Source organism: Aedes aegypti, chromosome 3 (genome assembly GCF_002204515.2).
Source record: "Aedes aegypti strain LVP_AGWG chromosome 3, AaegL5.0 Primary Assembly, whole genome shotgun sequence".
NCBI lineage: Eukaryota > Metazoa > Arthropoda > Insecta > Diptera > Culicidae > Aedes > Aedes aegypti.
The window spans coordinates 316,272,090-316,290,047 of NC_035109.1; the positions used below are offsets into that span (position 1 = coordinate 316,272,090).

The following is a 17,958-nucleotide window of genomic DNA, read 5'->3' on the forward strand; positions in this document are numbered from 1 at the left end:
CGACAAACAAGATGAGACTAGGGTTCAAATTGGTAGATCTTACCCCGTAACGCACCACGAAAAGGTGATCAACCCGCGTTACGGGTAACCTCCTATGTTATTAATGGGACTGTTTTTCATATTACAAAAGCAATTATATGAAGAATCGCATAACATGCGAGGATAGGAACCAATAGTGTAGCCAGCAAACCCAAGTAACCACTAGCCCGCTAATTCGCCTTTTTGGCCTTATAGGGCTATTATATGGCTAATATAGGACATGTTAGCTGTATTATAGCCCTATAAGGCCAAAAAGGCGAATTAAGAAGCTACTTGATTACTTGGGAAGGCATCGATTGACATTATACAAATTTGGCCATTTAAATTAAATCAAAAGTAATACTCTAGAAAATAGATTTGTATAAGTTTAATATCATTCATTAGTTACGAAATGCTAAAACTAACAAAATATCACCAATTTCATCACTTCTACAAAACTCTCTTCTTATGTAAACTGCAATACCGTAATCCGGGGTATCATTGATCAGCGGGGTAACATTGATCGGAATGACTCATCTCGTAAAAAGTTCGTATTATCAAATATTGATGGAACATTTTCAAATCACGAATGGTGCATCTCTTTCTTATATTCACAAGCTAATGTAAGTGAGGATTTTTGCGAAAATTTCGTTTACATTATGCGTAAATTTATCAACTTTTCGAAACAATGATTTCAATGGTTAAGGATGACACTACCGAAGATTCATGTCTCACATAAGTTCTGCAAACGATATGAGCAAGGAAAATGCGGTTCTTACTAAAAATGGCATCGCCGAAAACGATTCTGTAGTCAAAATTTTCATAAGTATGCTCAATTAGGCAACATTAACGAATTACTGTAAAGAATATAGAATTCCCTTAGGAAATTGCCTACCTTTAGGCGCATTCTGTGGTTCGAAGTGTTTTTAATTTTAAAATAACTCAAAAAGTAAATGACTTGTAAGAGTTTGGCCTTCATATTCGGCTTCGGGGGCCACGATTTAAGTAAGTAACGATGTTTTCAATATTACCGAACGTTGTTTATAAAGGTGATCAATGTTACCCCATATCAGCAAAATCAAAAAATCACTTAAAACATTTTTTTAAACATGCTTAAATCTTTCAAAAAACAAAATGCAGTATACAGTCACCAGCTATGGGTGGCAGTACTTGTTTTAAAAATATGAAATTTGTAACATTTGCATTTTCAAACGAAATATTTAAGAACTATTAGAAAAAATGATCAATGTTACCCCGGATTACGGTACCGTTTTTATCCATATTAGGGACACTCAAGGTCAGTGAATTATAACTCATCAAAAAGCATATACAATAAATCTTTCTGTATGATTCCTTCGCATTTTCAAGTCTTCAAAACGGTTAACTTTCGAATGTTGAGTGAGGAATTTGATTTCTCAACATGAATAATTTTAAATAAATATATATGTATAGACATGATTCTTATTCCAGACTCCTCCTTACTTTTGCCTCATATTGGGACACTTTGAGTCGAATTGCGGACAGGTCAAGCAAATCAAAAATATAAAATTCAAATCATCAATTGAAATCGTCAAACCACTTAAGAGACATCTATGGCTGTTGAGCATTTGAAATTTTCGTAGATATCTATGGAAAATGCTCATTGAAACGAGCCCTGAAAATGAGCATATTTGAACGGCAAAAATTGAGACATTTCTTGTGAAATGTTTCGCATACAAAGTAGGGTATTCGGAATTTAAAGCTTACCGTAATATGAATCAAAACGGTAATTTGTTTACACCGTAACTCTGATCCATATTTCTTTTCAACGGTTTTCACATTTTCCCTAGTACCATCTGTACACCAGTACCCGTTCATATTCTAGTACCTCGCTCACATTAAAAACAGTTAATTTTGAACAATGAAAATTCGTAAACTATAACCACACAAATTACAAATGGCTGCCAATTTTGTTTTAGCTAAAAATAAAAGCTATATTCTTCTTCTATGCGCTGCTACAAAGTTTGCTACGTGTTACAAAGGAAATATGAGACATATCTCGCAAAGAAACACCTAAGATTAAAAAAATGGGCTGTTTCGCAAACTTTTTAGCTATCTTGCGAGAAAACCGAAACGATCTCCCTTAATTTTAGCTTATACTAACGATCAGTGACATTAAATTGGAATTCTAACGATGGGTGGTTTCAGCTGGTTTCAGCGAGAATTGCTCTTATCTCCTGTTCAATATACATACAAACTCGCTCAAGGTTATAATTATTCTTAGGGGTCGTCCATAAATGACGTAGAATTTTAGGGGGGAGGGGGGTCTTCACGGATTTGTGACGATGTGTGACGAGGGGGAGGGGGGGTCCCAATTAGTAGACGTAGCATTTTGAACAATTTTGGTAAAAATAGTAGCACTGAAAAATCATCAATATTCTTTGTCTGACTTATCAAACTTGGGTTATGAAATGTTGATTTAACTTCAAAACAGGTTGAAAACTTCTAATGAATTTCAAATTTTCTTGATAAATACAATCAAACAAATTTTTTGAAACTTTAAATAATTATGTGAATATTATATTGAATTCGTGCCTTAATAAGTTGAATAAAAATCAATGATTTATCGACTTGGAAAATATTGTTTTATCATTTAAAGACATAGAATCAACCGTTTTTGGTTTTATTCATATTTTCTGTTGAAGCTTTAATTCTTCAATAGAATACAATATGCTCATTTAAGCAAACATTAACGTTATCATAGTGAAACACGTAAAACAAGAATTTTATTCATGTTGCAGGAGATCTCCACTCAGTCATATTATCGATTTGTTTTCATATATTAATGCTCTTGATGCAACAGCCTGTATAATAATGAGGACATCAAATTCGAGTTTTATCAAAATTGTCCTATCGTTCAGATTTCTAAATCACTCGGTATTTCAACGGAAGAGCATTTTTATTATTTCATTGTTTCATTATAAGTTGAGTAAGAATATTTCAGTATGGGGAACGATGAAGAATTTTAGCTGAACGATTAATGAAGGTGATTGCATAAAAATCGCTAATTTTTGAAACATTCCAAATATTACAATTGTTATTTTTTTCTCTTCATGCCACTGTTTTCTGAATGGATTTGAATTTAGAGAATAATGACGAAGATCCGTCCCAAATTAAATTATTTTGTTAAGGCGAAGTAGCCTGTCATTCGTTTTGGCAGCAATGATGACTTAGCTGCGTGCAATTTCAAAGTGATAAAACTTATTCTTGATAGTTTATATTGACCTGACAAAGTATCACTGTACGCACCAACATACATAAAGTATGCTGATATTTTTTCAGCTGTGTCAGTGCAAAACCAACTGATTTTCTTTTATTCGAAATCGTGAGATGAATTAGCAACAATCATCAACGACGCGTACACATTTCAATGACGGCCTACTTCGCCTTAATCATATTCACTGAAATCTGTTTCTCAACCACGAACAATTTAAAAAATACCTATTGTATAACAAAATTTATGTTCAATATATTATAAAAATTTATTAACCCTAACTAAGTGCTGTTAGCTTTATCAATCCGAGCAAGATTTTCAGCTTTTTTTTAAATTTTTAGTTGTAAACTGTTTAAGTTATTACAACAGCAAAAGTACTACAAATTAAATTACTCGGAATCAAAATTATGTAACTTAAACAGGAGATATACTTGTTTAAACTATTTTCCGAAGGATTTTTAAGCGTAACAAAATATCAAACTATCATTCGTCAGATTATCCTAGTATTTCAGTGTTTAATATCAATTAATCTCTATATTTGTGTAGAAATTTCTGTATTTTAATGTTTCATTTTTGCCAAATCGCTGAGGAAAATAAATTAAAAATTTATGGGGGGGGGGTGCTAAATTAGCTACGTATTTTCCAGGGGGGGGGGGGGTATCATCATTTGTGACTAAATGCTACGAGGGGGGTGTAAAAAATCAGTTAAAAAATGCTACGTCATTTATGGACGGCTCCAAGACACAATTTTGTTTTTCATGGTTTTCTCATGTTTAGTGAAGCTGCAGTGGCGCGGGAACTGGGTAGGACTGTCAAAGGATTGTCCTACCCACTATTCAGCAAAAAAAAAAACAAAATCATCAGAAAGCTTGAATTTGTGTGAAGAATGATTGAGAACATCAATAGGAAACAGACTGTAAGAATTGTTACAAGAAACTTCTTTGACCGTTAAAAAAAAAAGAAATGAAGCAATCCTTCATGGCATTTCTGAATGAATAAATGGATGGTTTCTTAAAAATATCTACGGAAAACCCTGTAAATGTTCTGAGACAAATTGCCATGAGCGTTCTATAGTATTCTATCAAAGTATTGCTGAATTTCTTGACGATTTTCAAGACTATTCCTATAGAACTCCCACAGTTAGTTTCGGAAAAACGATTTGATGAAATTCCCACTAATATTTGTGGCATTATTCATAAAAAAAATATTCAGAGCAGATCATGACGATTTCTGAAAGTTTTTTTTTCAGGATTGTTGAAGAAGTTCCAGTGAAATATTCGATAGAGATTCTGCGTGATGGAACATTTCTCAAGAATCTTCAGTTTCTTCTGAAAATTTTTGCTATGAATTTGATTCGGAGCAAAGAAAAATAAACTGCACAAATTAACATAATTTTGACAGTTCATCAATTTGTTATCTAGGAAATTAGAACAACCTCACTGGTTCTAATGAAGAGCAGCTTGATCTATTTTTGTCAAATTTGTTTAATGAATTCCTAATTCTGCTCGCATTGAATCCTAATGCAAAATTGCACAGGCTACTAAGAAACCTTCACAGACTATAACGGGTTCACCAGGCTCTTAAAGAATTTTGTCTCCGATTCTCCGAGGAAAATCTAAAGGAATTATCATAGTGTTTTTATTTAGATTTTTTTTCAGCGTCTCACACAAGAACTACTGCAGAAACTCTTCTAGATATTTCTCTACCAATTCTCCCAGAAATTCTTCCAGAGATTTTTCAAAGGATGGTCAGATAAAAATCTAGAATTTGTTCCAGTAAATCCTTGGAAACTCCAAAGCTATTACCTCCAGTAATTTCCTCATGCATTACCTTGATTTTTTTCCCAAAACTATCTTACAATTTTCACCAGATATGTTTTTACTAATCCTTTAATCGAATTCTTCAGTTGTTACTCCAGAAGATGTTTCTAAGATTTCTATGTAATTTCTCCAGAGGAAATCTTCAAAAGTTAATTTCAGATAATAAAAAAAAGCTGAGGGGTTTTCAAGAAGCCCTGCAAGAATTTCTCCGCAGATTCATGTGAATTCTACCAAGTATTCATCCACTATTCCTCCCAGAAATCCAAAATTCTTCAAGAGGTTCTTCAAAAAAATTAATGTTTTCTAGGAATTTCTCTAGTATTTCATCCAAATATTACTTCCAATCATTTTTTAAAAAGTTTCCCAAAAAATTCCCTTGCTATTTTATAAGGTTATTTAAGATTTCACACCAGCCAAGTTTCCCAATAATTCCTCCGATCACTCCTAAATTAAATCTCTATAGAGATGCTGTCCAATGCCTGTCGAGAAATTCCTCTAGAAACCCCTGCGAAATACTATCCCGTGACTCGATTTATTATTTAGATTATCTTAGCAAATTATCTAGGAAATCTTCTAAAACATTCTCAATAGTCCTGGCGTTATTTCAGAGATTATTGTTCATACAGAGTGACTTTACAGCTTCCACTTGTTTCATATGATTGATTGATTGATTTGACTTTATTAACGAGATTTTTAGCCCTGGGCTAGTTCATCTCGGGACCAACGGCTTTACTTCCCTTCCGAAGGAAGTCGTCACTATAACTTTTTACGTCAAAAGTGACTATGTCGGGGATGGGATTCGATCCCAGGTCCTCGGCGTGAGAGGCGAGTGTTCTAACCACTACACCAGGTCCGTCCCCTCTTGTTTCATATGAGGTTACTTCAGGATTCTTTAAAAGTGCCTCATAGATTTATTTTTCAGAAAATACAGACACATTCCTTGAAAAAAAAAACTTTCAAGGCTTACTTGAGAGAATCTCAAAGTGTTACAGAAGGAATTTCTGCAGAAACCTAAGAAGAAATCTCTGGAGCAATTACCGAAAGTATTTTTAGAAAATAAATCTCTAGTTGCAATCTAACATAAATTCCAAGAGACAGTTTCATAGGGAATCCCTGAAAACTCTTGGCGGCATTTCTGGAGAATTTATTGAATCAATTGATGAAGATGTTTTGACCGGAAACCTTGCAGGATGTCCCGCGGAAATAGATGGATTAATCACTGCATAAAATCTTAGAGAAGTTAGAACTTTATATCACAAAGATTTTATGGAAGAATTCTGATGATTCCTGAAACAATCTTTGGAGAAATTCCACGTCTGTGGTTCTCCTTGGGTAAATCCAGGTTGAATTCTTGAGGCATCCAAAACAAAATTCTTGGAGAAATTCCATAGGAACTCCTTTAGAAATTTCCGGAGTAATATCTGAATATTTTATCTGAAAAAATTTAAGATAGAATTCCTAAAGAAAATTAAGTAATTCTAGAAATTCGTCAGGTCTTGAACAGTCTGCTCTGACACCATATATAATGAAACCCTTATCTCATGGCTCTTATAAGATTTCATGTTTTCTTGATTCCTGTTTGGTTTCTTTTTATGTCTCCGTTTTCAGGCAAGAGGTATCTAATTTCCTATTTTTTAAGGCACTCATTCTTATCTAGCTCAGTAGAGACGGAAAGCTTTTTTATTCTTGTGGTAACGACTGACATTGAAAATGAAGGGGTATGGAAACAAAGGTGTGTTAGTTCCAAAAAATCTAGTTTTGAGATAATCTACTTTGAAGTTCTCATTCTATACTAATTGTATGAAAGTCAAAAAAACACAAGCTGAGAATTATGTTATTTCTTGTGTTGAGCGGAAAAACCACCTGAAAGTATCGATTGAACGCTTGGAACCGGTAAAAGTTCATCAACTCAACATCGACCAAAATGACGCTTACACCTCTTTGTGTTTGAGCCCCTCAAATATAGTCAATTTAAATCTCCAGTCTAGGATTTCATATATCATGTAGGGTTGAAATTTTTCTAAGTTTCACTGTGCACAAAATATTTGTCAACGTTTGTCCTACCCATGGTTCCGAACGTGGACGCGCCTCTGGCTGAAGCGTGACAAGGTTTGTGCATAACCCCCACAAGTTATTCCAATGACAATTGTGAATATCTATAGTGAATAATTGTAATAATTGTTTCAAGAAACTTCTTAAACCGATAGAAAAACTAGTGGAGCATTTCTGAACTGATCAAAGGATGGTTTTTGAAAGTATATACGACCAACCCTGTATATGTTCTGGGACAAATTTCCGTAAGAGGGTTAGGAGCAAATTGGTGTTAGTGACAAGAACCTTGTTTTGAGAAAATCTACTTTGAAATTAGTCAGCTTTTTTTTTTCATTGTATACAAATTGTATTGGAGTCAAAAAAAAAAACAAACCAATCTTCTAAAAATTACTTTGTTTTTTTTTCTATTGAGTGGAAAATATCGATAGAAAGCTTAGAAACAGTAAAATTTTTCAATATACTCAACACAAAATCGACGATAATGCCACTTACACTTCTTTGCGTTAGGGCTAAAAATATTCTTATATTCACTGTACGCAAAACATTAGACGTTTGTTCTACCCATGGTTACGAACATGAACACGCTTCTGGAAGAAACACTAAATGCTTATTGCTCGATAACGGCTGCACCAATTTGCTTCATTTCTTCATCGAAGACTCCCTTTAAAGTATTGTTTCGAAATTCTAATAACTGAATATGATAAAAAAATATGTAGCCTGAGAAATTTACGAGGGTTATGGCTACGTGTCGGTCCCTCAAGAAATTTCGAAATGTCTCTTTGATCCGGAGACCAAACTTGTGGAAACTTGTGGAAATATGGCGCAAAAATACTGAATAACAAAAAAGACACTATGAATTGACTACAGCGCCATATATGTTATTGTAACATATTATCTACTCGATTTTTTTATACAAATTTTAAGCTCGTTGTGCCACCTGCTCCCAGAACACTAAACTAAGAACTTGGGTTGGGGCGAAATGCCAAGAATTAGAACGACGCTGTAACTGCTGCTCATCTTTTGAGTTTGGCTGTACACATATTACTGACAAATTTTTCATCAGACATTATCCCTTCTTTGAATTATAGGCTGTTTTTTATAGTTATACTGTCGACAAAATTATTGGATTCAATGCTGCTAATTTTTATCCAGCAAATTTTTCTTTTTTTATAATCAAACTGTTCTTTTGAGACATACTTATTCAGTAATTAATGTCAGTATTGCTCTTAATACTTCCATCATACATTCTCCCTTCTTTGAATCATAGGCTATTCTTCATACTTATACGGAAGAAAGGGCTGTTTAATCACCTTCTTCCAACAATACGTTGTTTTATGGATTCTTGTTGTTCTAGTAGTTATTGGAATTGTAGATGCAAAAAATGCACGCGACGCTAAATACTGAATACTATGCTATGTTAAATTTCAAGTTTTACTATTCAAACTCGACGAATTTCAAATATTTTCTAAGTGCTTTCGGCAGTAAGCATTGCCGTAAGTTGCTGATAAAAATTGTTTGGAAATCATCAAAAATTATTGGCAGAAGAGACAAAGGAACTGTTTTCACTATATTAAATTGATGAGCACACTCGGAGTGGGAATGTAACGCTCTTCTTGGTGTCACACTACCAGAATAAGTATTACTGTTAAGATAATATCACCTATCATAACATCAATGTTTGACTTGACTCTAGATTGTTGTCTTCAAGTTAATCATTTGCATTATAAGTACTAACGATTAAATGAAAGGTTTTCATTTTTTGAAATTAACGTAATTATATAAGATAAATATAACAAAAATGTCATATACTCCAAAATAAACATCTCTTGAAATAAATAACACTTGCAAATCGCATATATATCCATTTATACTTACATAAACAATGATCATGACAACAATCTTCTTCCATATGTTGCGATAATGGATTCATTATTGAATTTCATAAAACATAAAATAGTAATTTATAATCAACCAATCTACCCACTCTTTCGTAACGCTTTTTGTGTGAATTTTTCACTTTTTGTAAGTGCTGTTACATGTATCCTGTTACATCCACCCACCCCCATCAAAGTAATGAAATTTGTAAATGGACCCGAACAATTTTCGATATGAAAAGAGTTTTGCATGGCACACACGCTTTATGCCAAACGTCCATTATGCCTAACGTATTTTATGCCTAACTTCCATTATGCCTAATGTCTTTATGCCTAACGTCCATTATGCCTAACATACTTATGCCTACCGTCCTTAAGCCTAACGTCTTTATGCCTAATGGAGTATACTCCTTATCTACAATGTTTATGAATTCTAAGCATAATTCCAAAGAACTGAATATCAGTTAGTAAAGTCTTCTAGCACTTAGCACCTGGTTGACGCTTGTTGGCCCACATAACTCAATGCTCTCAAAACATGGCGTGGGCCATAAAATATGAAAGTATTTGTATCTCTTTTGCATGTGATACCGATAATACGATCTCTGGGATCTTCACAGGGAAAAATGCGGCAGTCTAAAAATGGAAAAAGAGTAATGAAGAACGTGTATTTTTATACTATGAAAATACACTATGACAAAAAGTCATAATATCATTTTACAGTAACGCGAGCGGTGCGTTAAGTTTTCAAATTGTAGCAAAAAAAGTGTCGATTGAAATCATGAAATCAATTTGGTATAAAATAAGCGCACCAAATGACGTAAAGTTGTGTCAAATTTAAATACATTAGCGTCTCATTCTGAAAACTTCGATTATAGTGCCAACGTTTTTATGTCCTTTAACATGTAAAATTACGATTTTTGTTCAATACAACAACTTCAAGAGCATCTATTTGTGTCCTTCCATCACTTACATCATGTGTCATTTAGACAAAACGTGAATTACGTCCAGAGTAATTTTTATTATTTTTAGGATAGACACATAAGCACTTTTAGATTTAGATACCAGTCATTTATATATTTATTTTTTATACGAAAACTGGCAAATTCGGTCATGAAATCATTGGACAGGATCAGAAATCATAAATATAGCTCATGAATTCATGAATTTAGACACCTGTCATTTATGATTCCGATTTTGATGATGGAAAGTGGCAAGTTGAGTCATGAAATTATAAATCAGGACCCCTGAATTATGAACTTATTTCATGAAAACAAATATTATTCGTCAATCAAGACTCCAGTTTATATTTGTCATGGGTAAACAAATAACATGAAAAACGAAAGCGATCCGAATTTTGTGCCGGTAGTTTTGGAATAAACCATGAAAAAACATTTCAAAAATGTAATCCGTAACAAGTGCCCCCAAGAATGCAATATCTCTAGTAGAAACGTGAACATCCGGTGCTTAGGTTTGTACGCAAAATGTCATTTCAAACATCAATTTAATTGGCAGACCGTTCCAGGACTCACGACATGCTAAACAATTGTATTGGCGATGGGATAGTGCTTAACGATGGTACCACGATTCTGAGGATGTAGAAAGTGAAACTGGAACATCCTGCTTTTGTGAGTCACTCTGTTGTAAGACATGGGAAACGTAGCACATCCGAACAGTATACATCGTCGACAAGCTTATACAGCAAAATCATCACTTATCGTCAATCTTAGTAGGGACTGCATAGTCAGGGTGAAGGCTTGCAAGTACATTTTGGAACATCTAACAGCACCGATGGCTTAATTGAGTCGTGAAGTAATTTAGAAACTCTAGGCAATGCCGCCGGGTGGTAAATGACTGGACAATGCGTACCATTGGTACTTCGCGTACCTGCAGGTATAAAATAGACCCCATTTGTGGTCCTTAGCCTCTTGTCCAGTAACTCCTATCCCTACCTCCCCGTGGTGCCGCCTGGGGTACGAGTAACCATAGGGAAGATCGGATAACCAACCCTGGTGAGACCTTGGTCGTATGCTGACAGCGAAGGGGGGCTCCTCTTTTCTGAGGATGTAGATTGTCCAGGCGTTGCAGAATTCGCTCTCATTTGAGAATGAAGCACGATCAAAGCAAGCAAAGAAAAACATCCCATCTGTTGCGGTCCACGATCGTCATTGTATCGCAAGGTGTAACAAGTCTGATAAATGGAAGCAGCGAGCGAGGGCCCCAACAAGAGAGCGATGATAAAATCCATTTTTCTCGCTTGTTTACCGTTGGGGATAGGGGTTTTTCTTAACTGGCACGATAAACAATCCACGAACTTCCAATAACAACAGTGTCCCCCAGGCTTGGAGCATGTTTAGAGGAGTTTTATCATGCACTACTATCCCCCCAATCTGATCAAACTTGTAGCAGTATACGATAAACAGTCTCTCATAATGTGCAGCATGTTATGATAGTTACAGAGAGCGATACGTGAGAGATTCTCTCAATTTTCTCAGGATTCAATCCCTGAGATTGTCAGAGCGTCTGTTCTCCATGTCAGGGGCGGCTCAAAACAGCGTCTGTTCTCCATGTTAGGAGCGGCTGATCATCGTCCTAGTGCCAGCGTGGGACTCTAAACAGTGCTGTGCACGATGGTCCTCCGGCGAGACAGGGGGTTGGTGCAGGCCTTACAAGCCAGCCGTAAAAATCATCAGTACAGGAAGCATACAATGTAAATTCGTACCGGAACAATCGGCATAGACCCAGGCATCGAAAACGGACTAACGATTGGAAACTCGGATCATGGAACTGTAAGTCTCTCAATTTCTTGGGAAGTACCCGCATTCTTTCCGAATTATTGAGGGTCCGCAAGTTCGACATCGTAGCGCTGCAGGAGGTTTGCTGGAAAGGGTCGACGGTACATACGTATAGGGATGGTTTTACCATCTACCAGAGCTGCGGCAACAGACATGAGCTGGGCACAGCTTTTATCGTGATGGGCGAAATGCAGAGGCGCGTGATTGGGTGGTGGCCAATCGACAACAGAATGTGCAAGTTGAGGATCAAAGGCCATTTCTTCAATATCAGCATAATCAACGTGCACAGCCCTCACCTAGCAAGTGACGATGACGATAAGGACGCTTTCTACGCGCAGCTGGAACGTGAATACGACGGCTGCCCAAGCCATAATGTTAAAATCGTTATCGGAGATCTCAACGCCCAGGTTGGCCAGGAGGAGGAATTTAGACCGATTATAGGGAAGTTCAGCGCTCACCAACTTACGAACGAAAACGGCCTTAGACTGATTGATTTCGCCGCCTCCAAAAACATGGTCATACGTAGTACCTACTTCCAGCACAGCCTCCCGTATCGGTACACCTGGAGATCACCCCAACAGACTGAATCGCAAATCGACCACGTTTTGATTGATGGAATACACTTCTCGGGCATTATCGACGTCAGAACCTATCGCGGCGCAAACATCGATTCGGACCACTACCTTGTGACGGTTAAAGTGCGCCAACGATTCTCCGTTGTGAACAACATTCGGTACCGACGCCCGCCACGGTACAACCTGGAACGACTCAAGCTACCCGAAGTCGCAACTGATTACGCGCAAAGCCTTGAAGCTGCGTTGCCGAAAGAGGCAGAGCTCACCGAAGCCCCTCTTGAGGACTGCTGGAGTAGTCTCAAAGCAGCCATTAACAACGCAGCGGAAGGTGCCGTTGGGTTCGTGGAAGGAAATCGATGGAACGGTTGGTTCGACGAGGAGTGTCGGACGGTTTTGGACGAGAAGAATGCAGCGCGGGCGATGATGCTGCAGCAAGGCACCCGTCAAATCGTGGAACGATACAAACAGAAGCGAAGACAGCAAACCCATCTATTCCGGGATAAAAAGCGCCGTCTGGAAGAGTTTTAGTGCGAAGAGCTGGAGCAGCTGTATCGTTCTCAAGATACGCGTAAGTTCTACAAGAAACTCAATGCATCCCGCAAAGGTTTTGTGCTGCGAGCCGAAATGTGCCGGGATAAGGATGGAGGTATCTTGACGGACGAACATGAGGTGATTGAAAGGTGGAAGCAGCACTACGATGAACACCTAAACGGCGCAGAAGATCAAGATAGCAGGAGGAATGGCTTCATCAGTACGGCGGATGAAGGAGACGTGCCAACTCCCATAATAGGTGAAGCTAAGATAGCATCCAGCTCAAGAACAACAAAGCAGCTGGAAAGGATGGTATTGGAGCGGAACTTATTAAAATGGGCCCGGACAGGTTGGCCACTTGTCTGTACCGATTGATAGCCAGGATCTGGGATACAGAACAGCTACCGCAGGAGTGGAAGGAGGGAATAATATACCCAATATACAAAAAGGGTGACAAGTTAGAATGTGAGAACTATCGAGCGATCACCATTCTTAATGCAGCCTATAAAGTGCTTTCCCAGATCATCTTCCGCCGTCTATCGTCACTGGCAAGCAGATTTGTTGGAAGTTATCAAGCCGGATTTGTAGACGGTCGATCGACGACAGACCAAATCTTTATGCTGCGGCAGATCCTCCAAAAGTGTCGCGAATATCAAGTCCCTACGCACCACCTATTCATCGATTTCAAAGCGGCCTATGATACCATCGACCGCGAAGAGCTATGGAAGATTATGGACGAGAATGGTTTTCCCGGAAAACTGACTAGACTGATCAAAGCAACGATGGATAGTGTACAGTGCTGTGTGAAGATATCGGGTGCATTATCGGACCCGTTTGAAACACGCAAAGGACTTTGACAAGGCGATGGTCTTTCCTGCCTCTTGTTCATTGCGCTAGAAGGTGTTATGAAACGGGCGGGCTTCAGCATGCGGGGCACGATCTTCAATATATCCAGCCAGTTCATTTGTTTCGCTGACGACGTGGACATTGTCGGAAGAAAGTTCCAGGTGGTTGCTGAACAGTATACCAAGCTGAAACGTGAAGCAGATCGGGTTGGATTGAAGGTAAATACGTCGAAGACGAAATATCTGCTGGCTGCAGGAACCGAGCGCGATAGAGCTCGCATAGGCAGACGCGTGACGATCGACGGGGATAACAACTGCAGCAGAGAAATTCGAAGACGTATCATTGCTGGAAGTCGTGCTACTACGGACTCCACAAGATCTTGCGGTCTGGTAAACTTCACTTCCGTACTACGTGTACCATGTATAAGACGCTAATAAGACCGGTAGTCCTCTACGGGCATGAGACATGGACAATGCTCGAAGAGGACCTGCAAGCGCTAAAATTTTTTGAACGACGTGTGCTTAGGACGATCTTCGGCGGAGTATGTGAGAACGGCGTATGGAGGAGAAGAATGAACCACGAACTTGCGCAACTCTACGGTGAACCCAGTATCACGAAAGTCGCCAAAGCTGGAAGGGTACGATGGGCGGGACACGTAGTGAGAATGCCGGACAACAATCCCGCAAAAATGGTGTTCAACTCAAATCCGGCCGGTACAAGACGAAGGGGAGCGCTACGAGCTAGGTGGTTTGACCAAGTAGAGCAGGATCTTGGAAGTGTGGAGCGATCGAGGAATTGGAGGTTAGCAGCCATGGACCGAGTTAGTTGGCGTAACATTGTGGCGCAGGTCATGTCTTGAAGGACGTAGAGCCAGCAAAAGTAAGTAAAGTAAGTCGTTTGCATCCTTTCTTATGAACCGGGAACATATGTGCTTTCTTCCAGAGCGAAGGGAAAGTTCCACATGATAATGACAATTGGAACAGCCGACAAAGAGGGTGCAGTAATTGATCGATATTTGTCTTAAGAAAAGCTGGAGGTACACCGTCAGGTCCAATATGGAAGGTGCTTAGCGAATGACTAAATATAGGCAGCCTATTGACGGCAAGGTTGACTTGGTCCGCATCCAACGTTTCGGTTGAAAACACTTTGGCGAATTCGGCACCGAAGAGTTGACAAATCTTTGAAGTTGATGATCCCAATCGGCCGTTGTATAACATTGATGAAGGCAAGCCAGACTCTTTACGCTGCTCATTCACAAAATTCCAAAAAGATTTTGGATTAGCTCTCAGTTTTCGTTGAATTCCACCTTGATAAAGTGAGTAGGAGCGTTGACTCACGCGCTTATACTCCTTGTTCAATCTGAGGTACCGGCATTTTAGCTGAGGAGTGCGATGCTTGGTGTATTGTAAGGCGGCTCGTTTCGTAGTTTTCAGTCGCCGAAGCCCGTTGGTCATCCAAGGGATACCCGTTTTGTCCTGAAAAACCTGTTTCGGAACATGTCGATCGATAACGTAGGAGAGCACATTCGAGAAAGTTTCCACTGCTGCATCCACATCTTCGGTGTCAAGAATAGTAACCCAATCCAGGCTAGAAAGCAGATTAGCAATACCGAGGTAATCGGCTTTTGAGCACTCATAGTGAACAGCCCTGGGAGCGATAGTAAACTCGCAAATCAATTGATTTTCGACGGAAATAACAAGAGGGGTATGGTGGATGGTTGACTTCACTAACGGGGCGAGGGCGCAATAAACCGGTGGAGCCACTTCGATCGAACTGACAAAGCAAAGATCTAAAATCCGATTGTTTTCGTTGGTCACACTGTTGATTTGAGTAAGAGTAGCTGTACTATAACCGTCGATGAGAGTTGTTGCAGCCGGATGCAGGGTTGAACGCTGGGGATCTGGATATAGAAAACCATTCCCGGATGACCGCCAAGAAATCGCAACACGATGACCTCGTCGTTAGCAGAAGCGTTTTCAGCAACATCTTGAACAAATTGCAGTTTTTCAGTAATTCTTCTTGTTCTTGGATTTACATGGCAACTGGGATAGAGCCTGCTTCTTGGCTTAGAATTCTAATGAGAACTTCTTCATAAAACATAGAAAATATTTGGTTTAACAAAACTTAAGTAATATTAACCAGCTGGTAGCAAGAATGTTTGTGTAACTATGAAAATTTTGAAGATTTGAGGAAAAGTTACATCTTTCAAGCTAGCAAAGCTTCGCTTTAAGATTCGAGAAGGCTTCAAGCAGAACTGTCGTTCAATCTCAGACAAATTTCAATTCCTGATAATCGGTCAAATGTTCAACATGGATAAATAAGGACTAATTCGGTATTATTTGTATGAATAAATTTTCAAAAACAAATGAACACATTGCTTGAAATAGCGTACAACCTCACAAGACGAATGCTGTTGCTTGATAAATTAAATCTATAATTTAATCATTTAACCAACTCGATCAGGTGTATGCTTTCTCAATCGAAAAGTTACTAGCTATTGGATTCTCCCGCACAACAAAGTAAACAGCAGCACGCATCATTATACTTACATGGGGCTCATGAATCTCGTGCCACAGATCACAGTAATATACACGGCGCCATGTCGAAAATGACGCATCTATCTTCGCCTATCCACTATGGTGATGATGAATCTGTAACAAGGAAGAGAAAAGCCAAACAAACAACAGGTTAGTATGATCACATTACAGCATCGGAATCATCGCATTACATGTAAGAAAGGGGGGGGAGTCACAATTGGATTACAAGCGACAGAAATGGGAAAACGAGTGAGAACCCGAGCTGACTGAAATAATCAAGTACTAATTTTGTAAAACCAAATAAGGCTATTATTCAAATTTTATCAACAATGTGTTACCTTATATTTGCCGTAGAAGTAAAAAAATTTTACAGGTGAATTGAATTCACCTGCCTGGAAGGCAGACATGTCACCAGAAACAGCTACATTTCGGGGATTCTCTATTGGAAAAGAGGTGGAATGGAAATTATATGTACCCGCAACAGAATTGGCATAGGTAACTCTTTTCGAGTTGACAAAATTTTAACGATTAGGATGCGTTCTGATCGATATCAAGATAAGTTCACGATTTGATTCCACTCCCAGCACGGAAAGTTGTTATGACCTCAAAGGGATCTGATTACTTATATCGACGATAACATTAGAGGCAATGCGCGACAAACAAGGATGCTGTAAGCAAGTTCAGATCAAACAGGAATGACGTAAAAGTGCATCGCTTATGTGAGCTGAATACTGGATGCAATTTCACGATGAAATACTGCTACAACAACAGCGTTTGCGCTTGAAGACCCCCTTCGAATGAAAGTAAACCGGCAGCAATAATAGGAAGTTTCTTCGACCAAGAGCGAACTAGAAAGTTCACCAAAGTCGTCATTCCTGGCCAAAGCTTCATAGTCCACGCGAGGTGGTTGTTGTGCAAGCTGAAAACAATCAAGAAGAACATTCTGCTGCGAGCCCCATCCATTCCCAGTACCGATGCCTGCTGCAGTTCAGCTGTTTGCGAAAGTTCTTCGGAATTTTCCGGCAAGGTGCGGGAAAGAGGACACCAGGAAAACTTTTATCAACAAATTATGCTTTATTTCCAGCAGCAAAAACACCAGGCTCCACCAATTGTGTATGCACGGGCTGTCATTTGTTGTTTCCAAGGCGACACATTCCGCAATATTTTCCAATCCTTGCCGTTGTAGTAGCGTGACGTCAGTTAAAACATGCGCACTGCTGTCCAGGGTCTTCATCATCCGAACGGTCAATTCCGAATCCGGTGGACAGGTTGGCGGCTGAGGGACGGAATCGACGGCAGACGACGGTCTGGACCGAATTCGTCGTTGTCGACACTATGTCTGAAGCGGAATTGGGACAATAATAGTAATACCTAGCAGGCCATCAGACCTCAAACGCCCCTAGGCACCGGAGAGTGAGAGAGAGAGAACTCGCGTCTGTAGAAGGTTATAATTGCAGAGTGAGCCTTGTTTTAGCTGATGGCATCTGGGAGGCAGTGTTTTCACATTGATGTCCACTGTAACAGCTAATTAGAAGCTATAATGGAAATGTGATTCCATGGAATAGACTTCGGACTGATTTCGTGGAACGAAGAAAACGACGAAAAACACGACTCCTCCGAGGGCACTTTATCGAATCCCGATGCATTTTTAATGGAAGCA

The 17,958-nt window shown here is 38.8% G+C and overlaps 1 protein-coding gene across 13 annotated transcripts in view; it reads right to left on the reverse strand.

The window, feature by feature from the left end:
* LOC5567355 (sodium channel protein para) overlaps window positions 1-17,958 on the reverse strand; it is a 479,280-nt gene that overhangs the window by 345,730 nt on the left and 115,592 nt on the right. For all 13 annotated transcript variants that reach the window (XM_021852350.1, XM_021852351.1, XM_021852343.1 and 10 more), the window contains exon 3: window positions 16,311-16,412. The gene's annotated coding sequence lies outside the window, so the exon portion shown is untranslated. The remainder of the gene's footprint in view (window positions 1-16,310; window positions 16,413-17,958) is intronic.